This window comes from Notolepis coatsorum (genome assembly GCF_963971535.1).
Source record: "Notolepis coatsorum genome assembly, chromosome: 4".
Taxonomy (NCBI): Eukaryota; Metazoa; Chordata; class Actinopteri; order Aulopiformes; family Paralepididae; genus Notolepis; species Notolepis coatsorum.
Window position 1 is genome coordinate 190,477,425 of NC_140168.1, and position 15,222 is coordinate 190,492,646.

General features: G+C 49.2%; 1 protein-coding gene across 1 annotated transcript in view; it reads right to left on the bottom strand.

Annotated features, from left to right (window-relative positions):
• The window catches only part of arap2 (ArfGAP with RhoGAP domain, ankyrin repeat and PH domain 2), a gene marked incomplete at its 3' end in the record, with an annotated part of 497,512 nt that overhangs the window by 52,938 nt on the left and 429,352 nt on the right, over positions 1 to 15,222 (bottom strand).

The following is a 15,222-nucleotide window of genomic DNA, read 5'->3' on the forward strand; positions in this document are numbered from 1 at the left end:
CTTATTATGGCCAAGTCACACATCTATGGATTGGGCCAAATTTGAGTGAGTTCAATCTGGATTTAGTACCACCAGGCACCCCTGACAGGGCAGCAACAACGTGAATAAAATCTACTGTAAGTACAGTTACCTTTTTATAATGTAAATAGCTCCACTATTTTTTTTCAGATTGCAATGCGGTTTTTTGCTAAACGTTCACAGAAAGGTAAAGGAACTAACTACGTTATATTATGGCTGTTTTTATTTTCAACATAGAACAAGACATCACAATACAATACCATTAACAATAATAATACTAGTGACACTAACAACAGTAATAACAGCACAAGACAGGCAAACACGAAAGTAAAACAATAAAAAGATTATAAAAAAAAAGAAAAAAAGTGTGGCTCTCATGTGTGTGCATTATCTTGTGTGCTATATATATACATGTGTTCTACCTACCCATATGTGCGTGTGCCTTACCTATGTATATGTATTATGTGTGAATGTATATGTGTGGTGTGAACGTGTGCATGTGACCATGTATTCCCTCGGCAACAATGCCAGTACAATCAGACAAAACAAGGCAGCAGTGGTCCATTGGGAGGTTACTAGTAATGGGGAAATCCGGCGAGTACAGTGATGGACAGCGCAGGTCCAATATGTGACAGATAAGGGTCCCAGATCTCATAAAAAGTGTCCAACTTGGAATGCAGCATGCACGTAATATACTCACAGGGAATGCATTCCATTATGATATTGTGCCATGACCTCTTTGATGGGACCTCATCCTTGATCCAAAACAATAGGATGTTCTTCCTAGCAGCAAATGTCAACAAATTGAACAGCCTTTTATGTTTGAAATTGGCAATATGAATATCTGGGAGGCCCAGTAAAAGGCAGAGGGGATCCAGCTCGATGGGGGTGTGAAATATGTCAGATAGTTCCTCTACGATGTCGAACCAATAGCTCTGAAGCTTTACACAGGTCCAAAAGCAGTGGACGTGGTTTTCAGTCTCTATCTTACATTTAAAGCAAAGTGGGGACGTATTGGGATCCATTTTACTCTTAAGGGCGGGGGTAATATGAATGCGGTGCAAGATTCGAACTTGAATAGCCTTGGTGCGGTTGCAAACAGAGATTTTTTTTGCGTAGGTCCATGCATCCTGCCAGTCTGCATCTGTGATTTCTATGTCCAGGTCTTTTTCCCAGGACTGTTTAGTAACAAAGGAAGATAAAAATGAATTAAGGTTCAGAGTACTATAGAAGATATATATTTGTTTTTTGGGGATCTGCAAGGAGAGGGCTGTTAGTTAAAAGTGAGGTGTCCTTGGTGATAAACTGCCTAATTTGTAGGTATCTAAAAAATTCTGCTTTCAATAGGCCATACCGCTGCTGCAGCTGAGTAAAGGAAATTAGGGTCTGGCCAAGATCAGTTATGCCCTGCTTATGCCAGGTCTTGAAGCTGGCGTCAATCTGGCTTAAAGTCAGGATTGCCTACAATCGGGGTAAGAGGAGAGGTCAGCTTGGCTCGACCCTCCACCTTACGGACAGTCTTCCTGGCCTTGACGGAACATAGTGTGATGGGGTTGGGGCACATTTTCCTAACAGACTTAAAGTCTTTGATAAATAGTAGGTTCCATAGGGGGGACTTAGATTGCGAGGATTCAATGTCCAGCCAGATTGACAGTGGGTCTGATCTGAACCAGCCCACCAGTACCCTAAGGTGTGCTGCTAGTTGGTAATGTCTGATATTAGGTAGGTCTAGACCGCCATCCTCACTATCTATCTGTAATTTGGCCATTTTCAGACGCGGTTTATTCCCATTCCAAATGAATGAGCTTAGCCAGCCTTCCAGCACCTTGATAACCTTGTTTGTCAGCAGCACCGGGATCATTTGGAGAGGGTACAATAGTCTGGGGAGTATGTTCATTTTGACGAGGGCTATCCTACCCAGCCAGGAGATCGGTAAAGGGGCCCATCTAACTAAGTCTGTCCTTATGGTGTCTAAAAGGGGGGGAAAGTTGGCCTTAAACAATGTATCATAGGTGGGTGTCACAAATACTCCTAGGTAAACAAAGCCGGAGGGCGACCAGCGAAATGGGAAGGGCTCGGGCAGGATCGGAATGGATGTAAGTGTCCCAAGTGGCATTGCTTCGGATTTGGAAAAGTTAATTTTGTACCCCGAGAAGGTTCCAAATGTGGAAATCATGCGGGTTAGACATGAAATTGAAGAGTCAGGCTTAGATATAAAGATCAGTACGTTGTCCACGTAAAGAGTGATTTTGTGTTCCCCCTCGCCCACTTAAGATCTCGGCTGACTGCCTTACGGCCTGCACGAGTGGTTCTATGGCCATGTCAAATAGTAAAGGGCTAAGAGGATCCCCCTGGGGGTTCCCCCGTTGTAGAGGAAAGTTGTTAGACCTAAGTCCGTTAGTCAGGACCGCCGACATCCGCGAGTTGTAAAGAACCTTGACCCAGTCAATAAAAGTGTCTCCTAAGCCAAATTCAGCGAGGGTTAGAAATAAATACGGCCATTCTACACGGTCGAATGCCTTCTCCGCGTCGAGAGACAGAACCACCGCGGGGTGGTCTGTCTCACGAGTCATTTGGAGGATATTAAGGAGCCGTCTCATGTTGTCGGTAGAGTTCCTACCCTTAATAAAACCAGTCTGATCTTCGTTAATAATAAAAGGGAGTACTTTTTCAAGGCGCATGGACAGGATCTTGGAGAGCAACTTTTGGTCCGAATTAAGTAGTGCTATAGGCCTATAGGAGGCGCACTTTTCAGGGCATTTACCCTTCTTAAGGAGAAGGCAAATATTAGCCTCCCGTAGGGACTGGGGTAATATCCCCACCTCAGAGGAGTGATTAAGCATTGCCAGCAGGGGATCCAAAAGAATATGACCGAATTCCTTATAAAACTTGCATCCGAAACCATCCGGGGCCGGAGCCTTACCAGATGGCATAGCCTTAAGGGCGCCCAGAGCTTCTTCCTTCGTAATTGGGGCGTTAAGGAGCAAGTTCTGATCTTTCGATACCTTAGGGAGGTGCAAGTCACCGAAAAAAGCTTGCATGTCAGAGAGAGCACCGTCGGGTCGTTCGGTCCTATAGAGTTGGGCATAGAAAGAGGCAAACTCTTTATTAATAGTTTTGGTGTCAAAGGACCTGATCCCGTTGGAGTCCGATATTGAGGCTATTACTTGGGTGTCCGCCCTTTTTTTTGCCAAGTTAGCCAGGCACCTACCAGGCTTGTCACCGTGTTCGTACATTCTCTGTCTGGCAAATTTAAGAGAGTATTCGGCGTCCTGGATCAGAAGAGTGTTTAACGCAGTTCTGGTGGCCGTAAGCTCTATAATCACAGCTGGGGCTGGGTTTGAAACATGTTGATTTTCAAGATCGGCTAGTTTGGATTCAAGAAGTTTGCATTGTTCATTCTTCTTGCGTTTCTTGGATGATACATAAGATATAATCAGTCCGCGAGAAAAGACCTTGGATGTTTCCCAGAGCAGAGACGGGTTATCCGTAGAATGCGAGTTAATTGAGTAGAACATTTTAAATTCCGATTCGAAATAGGAGACAAACATATCATCTTTGAGGAGGTATGGGTTGAGGTGCCAACGCCTCGACAGCGCCCTCTCTTCTGACATGGAGTAGACCAGATATATAGGGCCGTGATCCGATAAAACGATACTTCAGATTGTGCAGGACGATACTAGAAAGAGCTTAGAGGAAGGGATGAAGAAATAGTCTATTCTACTGTTGCTCTCGTGTGGACCGCTAAAAAAGGTGAACTTCAGTTCGGACGGGCAAAGGGTTCTCCAGACATCTGAGAATCCGATGTCTGTACATCGGATGTGAGCATCTTTGCTTGCCTAGAGGGGGGAGCCAGACTGGGTGGGAGTTTGTCAAGAGACGGTATAAGGTTAAAGTCTCCGCCCACAAAAGCATTCTCAGAGGCCAGGCCATTAAATTCAGTAAATATTTTGGATAGAAAGTCAGGGGAGTAGCCTGGGGGACAGTATACATTCATAAATGTAATTTCTTTACCCTTAAGAACCCCTTTGATAATCACATAGCGACCTTGGCTATCTAAGGAGGAAGTTATGAGTCTAAAGAGGAGATTTTTATTGATCAATATGGCCACTCCCCTACTGAATGTAGAATAGTTTGTGGCGAAGACCTGTCCCACCCAGCTCTTTGAGTTTAGCAGTGTCGTTGGGCCCCATATGGGTTTCTTGTAAAAAAGCAATAGAGACGTTCTCCCTCTTTAAAAAGGTCAGAATCGCCTTCCTCTTAGCTAACTTCTGAAGACCTCGAACATTCCAGGAGCAGAGCTTGAAGCTCTCAGAGTTAGCCGTAGCCATAGAATATTGAGGGGTGTGTAGGCGGGGCAGACCTGGACAAGCCTGTGGGCATGCAGAATTCACTTATCTTAAACACTATGCACACGTACTTTGAGCCATACATAAAACAAATATTAATGACATAAAAAACATATAAAAGTGTGGGACCGGTGGGTCTTTCCCCAACATCACAGGGACTCACCAACATTTCCAGAGACTTCAAACCTACCATTCGTAGAACCATCTCAGTGGCTAACTGCCACATTCCCCTGTATACAAAAGTGCCTCAAAGTGTAAAAGAAACAAGAAAAAAATCAAATTGAACCATAAGCCATTAGGAAGGTCAACGGCTGGAACCCAGAACTATTGGTAAAAGGGGGGGGGGGTGTATCTTCCAGGCATGTTGCGACAGAACAGGCGTGCAGTATATCCACCAGGCCGGGAGGGGGCGATACCTTGTCTGTGAGTCTGTTATCTCCCCTGACGCTGGTTTGACCTTACACAATTAGGCCTCCCCGCCAGAGGAGGGCACTGTGCAGGGGGTTGTCTACCGCTCCAGCGAGGACATCGTCAGCAGCAAACATTGATGAGAGCCATGCGGGTCCCATGAGCCGGTTGGGATTCGAATAGCCGCGGCCCGGTTGGCGCAGCCACGAGATCCCAGTTCATTCAACGTGCAAGCAACAGTAAACGCATCCCGGTGGCAATGAACCAAAACACGGCTGGGCGCTGGTATAGCGCGTAAAAGTTATAAACGTGGCAGAAAAATCCGAAACAAAATAGAATAGGTCCCGCTCCTTCCGAAACGGAACGTTAGCAGTTAGCATCCTAGCCCGTGGCTATAGTCGTGCAACAGTACAACAGTCATATAGAACAGAATTGTCCCCCTCCTCCCCTTATGTCAGATAGCGAGAGAAAAGAAAAAGATAACCTTCCAGGCGAAGCCTAACGTCAAGTAATCATCCATAACCACATATGTAATAAAATATTAAATGCAACCCCTCTCTGTGTGATAGCAGGATGCTAACGGCCCAGAGCTACTACCACGTCTGGATCTGATGAGGCCGGTATCGGGTCCGCGTTCAGCTCCGGTGAAGCCGGCATCGGGTCCGCACCCGGCCCCGGTGGAGCCAGCATCGGATCCGCGTCCGGCCCCAGTGGAGCCAGCATCATGTCCGCGTCTCGCTCTGGTGAAGCCGGTGTCGGGATCTCTCTGGGCCGGGTCCTCAGGAAGTCCACGGCGTCCTTGGGCAATGGTAGATGCATCCTCGCGCCGTCCTTGGCTCGGATGATCAGCTTCGCAGGGAACTGGAGCAACGGTTTAAATCCACGCTTGTACAGGGGCCCCATGACATCTCGATATTGTGATCGTTGCTCGACCACCTCGGGGCAGTAATCTTCGAAGATCGAGACTGGTTTCCCTCTGTATGTCAGATTCCCTCTCCTTTTGCGAGCTTCGAGGATAATAGTCTCCTTGATCTTGTAGTGATGTAAGCGGGCGATCACCGCCCTAGGCCTGGAGCCTGGCGCTGGTTTGGGTGTTAGCGTCCTGTGGCATCGGTCGAGCTCCGGTGGTGTAGCGAGGATATCTTTCCCCATGATTTCCACCAGGACCTCTGCGAAAAAGACACTAGGACGGTTGCTGTGTAGGGATTCGTCCAGGCCTAGGATGCGTATATTAGAACGCCGACTGCGTGATTCGACATCAATTAGCTTGTTTTTTAGCTTGTCAATGACTACGTCCTGAGCTGTGCATCTTGCCTCCAGCTCCACCATCCTACCCGACCACACATCCAGGCGGTCTTCCACGGAGGCCAGGCGTTGGGTATGGTCTGCGATCGCCAGTTGGAAGCCGTCGAGTCTAGACTCGAGCGAGGCAGTAAACGTTCTGAACTCCGTTCTGAACTCCGTGGTGAAGGCCTGTTTGAGTTCCTCCATTAGCTTAGCCATGGTAGCCCCATCCACGGGGCGGTCTCGCTTCTCAAGACTCGCGCAGCCATCACAATCGTTATTCTTTTTTCTTTTGGGTCGAATAATACAGGCAGAGATACGGATGTTGTATATTAGTGGTTCAATTATCTTGAAATAAAAAAAATAGGCTTTTTAAAGTAAAATAAAAGTACAGTGGTGGCAGCATGGCTCAGTGACGTTCACCCATTCTTGACCCGGAACCGGAACAGACTCCAGCATAATTAAAACCACACTAACTCCCCTCCATATATCAGAACAATTATTTGTATAGTTTTCACTAACTCTTATGCTAAACTCCAAACCACCCACTCCAACTCACCCTGTCTCATTCAGACGCAGCCGACACTCCCTGTCCCCCTCCTCCCTCTGCTCCGACATCCTGTCAACTCTACCCTTGAGTGAGACTTTCTCTGCTATCCCTTCAGATACGGCAACCTCCACCCCTATCAGCCCTCTCACCCACCTTTGACAAGCTCTGCCCCCTTGCCAAGAAGCCTGCCAGCCGCTCCACACCCAGACCGCGGCTGATGGATTTAGTTAGAAGACCAACAATTTATTTGTTTGGACTTGCACGTCTGAATGAATGACAGCAGATTTATTGCGGTACACACATTACAAAAACCTTTGAAAAACACTAATTTTCCGTGGGATTTGTATACACTTTGGACCTGTATGACTATAAGACTTCAGGCTATGGAAGCTGTTGTGAAGGGCCAGATTAAAACTGAACTGAACTGAAACAGATTAAAACTTAAAATATGCCATCCTCCTCAAGCATCTCAAGGTGCCCAGAGCGCATAACATAGCGCTGGCATATTCCAACTCAAGCACCCCATACTCCGTGGCTCTGGTGGCCCTCGACGTGCGCTATGGACGCATATGGGATTACGTGATCCAAGAAATACGAGATATCGACCGCCTCCCCCCAGCCAAAGACAATAGAGCACTGGATGACCTCTCTATCAAGGTACAATCCCTCGTGGGGATGCTGGGGTCCCACAAGGAGAAGGGGAGATATGAACTGTATGCAAATGTGGAGCGGATACTGGAGAAGCTCCCTCCAGCCCGCCAAGAGCGTTTTCGGCGGCAGAGAGACCACCGTGACCCCAACGGCCCAGAGCCATCCCTCCTAGACCTGGCTGCTTTCCTCGCAAGGGAAGTTAGCAGTCTACGACTGGACACATTCGTGTGGAGTGGCTCTAGCCCAAGAGATGGACCCCGGAGGTCCAACGATAACCGCCGTTCAGTGACAGTTATGCACCAGGCCGAGTCAGTGCCGCAGCACAAGAACCACAGCACCCCCCACACCAAGGGGAAGTGGAAGATTGTATGCCAGTACTGTGAAAATGAACATTGGCTGTCTCAATGTGACACCTTCAAGAAGCTGACCGCTGACGAGGTGAGTCAGTGGATCAAAGCCAACCGCCGCTGCTTCCGCTGCGCGCGCAGCCATATGGCAGCTGAGTGCCGCCTAAAGAAAAGATGCAGCAAGTGCGACGGCGCCCACTTGGAGGTCCTACACGACAGCAACAAGAAGAAACCCGTACCCCCAAGCAGCTCGAGAGTGAACGTCATGTACATAGACCCTGCGAAGAGCGGGAGCTCCCGAGTGCTCTTGAAGGTGGTCCGAGTGCTCTTAAGCTATGAGGACAAGGTCATGGACACTTACGCCGTCCTAGATGATGGGTCAGAAAAGACTCTCCTCCTCGCATCCGCCGCAGCCCGGCTGGGTCTGCGGGGGAACGAAGAAACAATGACCTGACCTGACCGGACCATTAGAAGAGACCTGAAGACCATAAAGGGTGAAAATGTCTCCTTCACGATAGCAGCGGTCGAGCAGCCTGAGAAGCAGTATAGCATCACTAACGCCTTCACCAGCCATGACATAGGCCTGTCACAGTACACCTACCCCATCCCAAAGCTGATGGAGAAATACGTGCACCTACGTCAACTACCTATACCGCTCATCGACGATGCCACCCCGACCCTGCTCATAGGATCCGACCACGCACACCTCATCGTCCCAACGGACCGGGTCCACATCGGGCCCAGAGGCTGTCCAGCAGCGGTCGAGACCCGCCTGGGTTGGACACTACAAGGCCCCCTCTCCGGGTCTTCCAACCGACCGACAGCCCCTCGCTGCCTCTACACGAGGATAAACGAAGACGACACTACCCTCTTGCAGCACGTCGAGAGGCTATGGACATTAGACGCGATGCCCTTTAAGAATGAAAAGAAACTCGTTCGCTCAAAGGAAGCCACTTATGCCATAGCCCTCCTCGAGCAGAAGACAAAGAGAGTCGAGGTCAACGGAGTGATGAGATACGCAACTCCACTCTTGAGGCGAGAGGGGATGCCCACCCTCCACGCCTCAAGAGAAGCGACAGAGCGATATCTACTGAACACCGAGCGGCGTCTAGCCAAAGACCCCACTCAAGCCACTGTGTACCGCGCTGAGATCGACAAGCTGATCACAGCGGGACACATAAAGAAAATTGACATTCAAGAGGCCGACCAGACGACTGAATCCTGGTACGTGCCCCACCACAAGGTCCACCACAATGGCAAGGATCGTATTGTGTTCAACTGCAGCTACCAGATCGGACTACAGAATCTGAATAAAGAACTCTTGCCCGGCCCGACACTCGGCCCCTCTCTCCTCTGCGTACTACTACGTTTCCGCCAAGACAAGGTGGCCATCAGCGGCGACATCAAAGGGAGGTTCCTGCAGGTGCGACTAGTGGAGGAGGACAAGCCCCTGCTGCGGTTCCTATGGAGAGAGAGGATCAACGATGAGCAACCATCCATCTACCAATGGGAGGTCCTCCCCTTCGGCACCACATGCAGCCCATGCTGTGCTACGTTCGCACTTCAAAAACATGTGACAGAAGACCCTGAAGCTGACGAGGAGATCAGACAAAGTGTAGAGAGGAGTTTGGACAACTGTCTGCAAAGCGTCTCGACGCCAGAAGAAGCCGAAGCCCTCCTGCTCAAGCTCTGTGCCTCACTGATCAAAGGCGGCTTTGATCTCCGGCAGTGGGCCAGCAGTGACCCTCAAGTACTTCGCAGCCTCTCCCCAGAGACAAAGGCAGCAAGCAGCCAGACCTGGATGGCGACCACCCCAGGTGAAGCACAGGAAATGACATTGGGCCTAGTCTGGCGCTTCAAAACAGACTCGCTCCATTACAAATACACACCCCTGACCCCGGAGCAGGGAAGGTCGACCCCTCTACCGACCACCAGACGGAGCGTATACAGAACACTCGCAAGTCAATACGACCCGCTGGGGTGTATCCTACCTTACACCACTCGGGCGAAAATGATTGTACGAGAGCTGTGGGACAAGGAACAGGGCTGGGACGACCCCATACCCGACCACCTAGCTTCCACCTGGAGAGAGTGGGAGAGAGAACTCAGCTCGCTCCAAAATGTGAACATACGCCGGAGCTACTTCCCACCCACAGTGCGGCTGGAGACGTGCCAGATGGACCTGCACGTCTTCAGTGACGCCTCGGAAGTGGCCTCCGGTTCGGTGGCCTACTTGCGGGCCCGAGAGGAGGGAGGAGAAATACACACAGCCTTCATCCTGGCTCGCTCAAGGATAGCCCCTCGCAAGCAACAATCGATCCCGCGTCTAGAGCTCTGCGCAGCTCTGGTAGGCGCGCAACTCGCCACGTTAATCCAACGTGAACTCACCATCCCGGTGCAAAGAACAATCCTGTGGTCAGACTCCATGACCGTACTCACATGGATCCAGTCCGATTCTTGTAGATACAAGGTCTTCGTGGGAGTCAGAATCACAGAGATTCAAGACCTGGTAGGATCAGCGTGCTGGAGGTACGTGGACACGAAACAGAACCCAGCTGATGTCATCACACGGGGGATGTCCCTAGATGACCTCACACGTCCCAATATCTATAGTGACGGTCCTGAGTTCCTCAAGCTCCCGGAGGAGGAGTGGCCTACACCCACCCCACGGAAGGCTAGTCAAGAGGAGGCAGAGATCAAGAAATCTATGTTCTGTGGGTTGACGCACATCCCAGTCCCCACTGACCCTAACATAGACGACTGCCTCACCTTTGAGAGTGCGCAGCTAAAAACATTCCTGTGGCACCACCCTGAGGTTCCCCCCACTACAGACATTGACGAATCGAACTACGCCGAGGCAGAACTCCTTCTGCTACAGCGAGCCCAAAGAGACTCGTTCCCCGACGAGCTAGACTGCCTGCAGGGAACAAAGCCAATCCCTTCAGACAGCAGACTGCTCCACTTGGCCCCTGAGCGCGACACCCATGGCCTCATCAGGGTGGGTGGTCGTCGGAGACGGGCCCCGGACTTAACGGATGACGTCAAGTTTCCTATAGTCCTCAACACCCGACACAAGGTCACTGAGCTCATCATAAAGAAATACGACGAGGATGTGCACCACGCTGGCGCAGAGAGAGTCTTCGCTGAGATCCGACGTCGTTATTGGATACTGCAAGGAAGAGAAGCAGTACGACGCTTCCAGCGGACCTGTCTAGACTGTCGCAAGTGGCGAGCACAGCCCAGTATACCCATGATGGCCGACCTGCCTCCCTGTCGCCTCCGACTCGGCGAGAAGCCCTTTCACTCCACGGGCGTGGACTGCTTCGGCCCGCTCTACGTGAAGAAAGGAAGAGGGACAGAGAAGAGGTGGGGCATTGTATTCAAGTGCATGACCACCCGAGCAGTACACATAGATCTCCTTCCGACCATGAGTACGGATTCATTCCTCATGTCCTTCCGGAGATTCACAGCACGAAGAGGAAAACCGTCTACGTTGTTGTCTGATCACGGGACAAACTTCAAAGGCGGAGAAAGAGAGTTGAGAGAGAGCTTCCAAGCCATGGGCCCAGAACTTAAGACCCACCTCGCTCCCTATCAGATCGAATTCCAGTTTAACCCCCCGAACACCCCTCACTTCGGGGGAACCTGGGAAAGAGAAGTACGTTCCATAAAGACAGCTCTGTACGCCGTGCTTGGGGCCCAGACCGTGGCGGAAGAAGTCCTCACGACAGTCCTCACGGAGATCGAGGGAGTATTGAACTCAAAGCCCCTCGGTTACGTCTCAAGTGATGTAGCAGATGTCGACCCAGTCACCCCCAACACTCTCTTGATGGAGCGGCTGGACCCTGCGCTTCCACAGACGGTGTACAGACCTGAAGAAGCGAACGGCCGAAGAATGTGGAGGTACAGTCAAATATTGGCTGACAAGTTTTGGAACAGTTTCCTCCTCCACTACCTACCGTCTCTCCAAACCCGTCAGAAGTGGGTAAAGGACAGAGACAACTTACAAGTGGACACAGTCGTTATGATCATAGACCAGTCACTACCCCGAGCTATGTGGCCGGCCGGCCGCGTAAGCAAAGTGATCACTGGTGCCGACGGAAAGGTCAGAGCGGCAGAAGTTATTGTCCAAGGGCGGATCTACACCCGACCCGTGGCGAGGCTGATAGAGTTGCTGAGACTCCCTGACTCCCCTGATGACGATCATGACCCACTGACTTTGTAGACTGCCCTACTCCCCACAACAGACATTGAGCAGTTGACTGTACTATTAATCTGTCTCCCTTAACTAATTAGGTGCGGACTAATTAGGAGGCGGCTGTTGTGAAGGGCCAGATTAAAACTGAGAATCTACCTTTATTGTTTGATATACTTTGTATATTATTTATATATACACGGAATATCCCTTTACCTGCGTTCAAACCAGAGTAATATTCGCTCTCCTTATTGGACAGCGCCCCTAGGCGCCAGCTCGCAGGCCCCCAACGTCAGGTTCAAAGACAAGTTCAGGCATGTCAGAACATGCCCGGAGACAGCGTATTGATACCAGACAAAGACTGCGGTTTGGGACTAGATAGTCACTTAAGTATATATACCGCGCAAGGTGCGCACAGCAGTACCCTTACCCCACCTTACCCCGAGCACCTGCTTGTCCAGCTAAACAAGCCAACGTAGTTCATCGTGGTGAAGTGAGCAACTCGTGCGTTGAGAACATGTGCGAATAGAATAGTAAAGTGTCAGAGTTTAATGCAGTAACGTCAAGTTCGACCTAATCTAATGTGAAGTAAATAGTCGTTCATTTATTGTATATCGTGCGGCCACAGTTCGTTCGTAGCATTACCCAGCGGTTTGTCGTGTTTTAGCTAGTGTACCTTAGCCAGGGTGTGTGGCCTAAATACGTCGCCCACACCCGAGGAGGCCTAGTCGGAGAACCGTTGGACATTTGCACAGGAGAACCAGTGTCGGCAATTGCAGAACCATTACCGGTTGGATTATATTGATTTGGAACGTGTTACCCGGAGAAGAGCCTCTTTGACTTCCACTATCGTTTGGGATTCAACCTCGTGAGGATTACAACTCGGGCTGGCCTCATGGACAGAGGCTGGCTAGCTGTCATCAGTGCTATCGAGCATTTGGATTACAACTATTGCTTTGCTGCTGATCGTGGGATTTATAAGGACCGACTCCTGTACGTGGAGTCTCTTTATTCTTCATTGAATCAGACTGAGTATCCGAACATTCCTCTACCCTCCAGGCCTTACACCCCGGAGGGAACCCATTGTCTCCAGGCGGTACCAGCGTTGCCTTCTATAGTTGCTATTATACGACAGGTGGTGTCAACTTAGACCCATCGTAGGATTCCTGCTATTCTTAGTGACTCATGCTATTGACTGACTTTACGCATATTCTTCGCCATACAAGCGCGACCCTAATTCTCATTCTGTAACCTAATGTTGCATAATAATAAAATACCCTCAAATACTATTTCTTTGTCAATGCCGTGTTCTTGTGGGTGTTCACCATCTATATTTGATGTACTGTCTGGCCAGTAATTAAAGTACATAACTAGCAGTGGTTTAATCTATCACAATCTTTAATACAGTCAGGGTTTTGTAACCCCTCAGTTACAGAACCGTTATGTTTTCCAGCTCCTACCTCTCAGCTGGAACCCAAAAACAGGTATCTGGCAACAAGTCAACACAAACGTAAGGAGCAAATATTTTATTTCAGTGTGTTCAAACCTCTGTTTCTCTATGACTGTATCAAAGTGATTTTTGGGTGATGGATGTAGTTAGAGACGAAAGACAGAGCCTGAGAGCTGCAGAGAGGAAGTGCAGAAAGACCAGCCTCACTGGGGACATCACTGCTTGACCTCTCATCATAACTATCATTACTCACTACTACTACTCACTACCTCGTCAGCATTCTCCAAAGACATTACTACTGCCAAAGCCTCCTCTACTCCCCCTCCACTCTCTCTGCCTAGGACTTTGCTACCTTCTTTGAGAAAAAGGTAGAGAACATCCACAGCTGCTTCTACCAACCTCTGCAGACTCAAAGTGCTGAAACAGGAGCCTCATCTTTCAAATCGTTGCTTACCTGTCTAGTAGAACACCCGTTTGTCAGAAAGCTCTCTCCATCTTGAAATGCCCTTGTTTTTACTCGTCTTCTTGTCCACTAATATTCTGGAGGCTCGTTTGGTTCACCTGTACATTCGTATGCCTTACGGGCACAGCTTCCCATGACGGGACACCCAGCAAACGGTGATAATAATTGCGCTCCATCACAGAGAGACCGGTAGCTAGCTAGCTCAGATGCTATTTCTCTAGGTTTCACCATTGTTGGAAAAATGTGGGATAACGTAAATACACACAACACAATAATAACATAGGTTAGTCGCGTTTCGACATTTTAATGCAGATATACATTTACATTATATTTAGTAATTTAGCTGAATGCTTTTATCCAAAGCGACCTACAAGTTTTGTACGACACGTCAGCAGGAAGGGCACAACTCTATCAGCTGAGTAACAATGTTCATCAAAGTGTTCAAACTTGAGTGCTACAGTGTTGAGTGTATGTTAGTATATTAGGAAGAGTGCATGATAGTAGAGGACAGTAAGAAGGTTAGTATTTTTTTGTATTTATAAAAAAATGTCATTTCAAATATCGATGCATGTCTTTAGTCAACAGCAAAATATTGGTCGGGTTTCGGCTATCCTAACTGCGTCTATTCTTATCCTAACCCATGTTTGCATGTTTGCGATCTGATTGGCCACTGACGTTTCTGGTCATGTGACATGTGCGCCCAATCGCGTGACGAGCTGTGTCTTTGCCCATTTCCGCGTCGAACAGCCTGCAAACGACCTAACTCCTAGTTTATCACTGGTTAAGCTTAGGCGACTCTTTCGAAGTTGGTTAAGGTTAGAGTTTGGAATCAGGGCTGGCGTTCTATCGCCATGCTCTAAGACAAACTCTAACCTTAACCAACTTCGAAAGAGTGCCTAAGCTTAACCGTCGAAAGAACTTGCCGTCACACGATTGGTGCACATGTCACATGACCAGAAACGTCAGTGGCCAATCAGATCGCAAACATGCAGACATGGGTTAGGATAATAATTTAGGTGTCCTAACTGTGTTGGGAAGTTCGTTCCACCATTGTGGGGCAAGGACCGAGAATAGCCGGCTTCTCTTTGATGACCCTCCCGGAGCTCAGATAGGAGTGGGTCTGAGGCGGCCAGAAGACATAGAGCGGAGGAGTCTTGATGGTGTGTAGTTAGAGACCATTGACCGGAGGTAGCCGGGAGCCTTTCCCTTTGCCGCACAGCATGCCAGGTCGAGGGCCTTGAAGCGGATTAGTGCGGCGATGGGGAGCCAGTGCAGGTTTCTAAGAAGTGGGGTGACATGGGCCGACTTTGGTAGGTTGGAGATCAGGCGGGAGGCTGAGTTCTGAATGAGTTGAAGAGGCTCGATGGCGGTGGTCGGTAGACCAGGATATGTTACATATTATGTCTTTAAAATGGAATAAAGACTCTTGAGACTTGATACGAAGTGGAGTTGTGATACAATTGTTTTTCGCAGTGGGTACACACACACACCACACACACACACACAC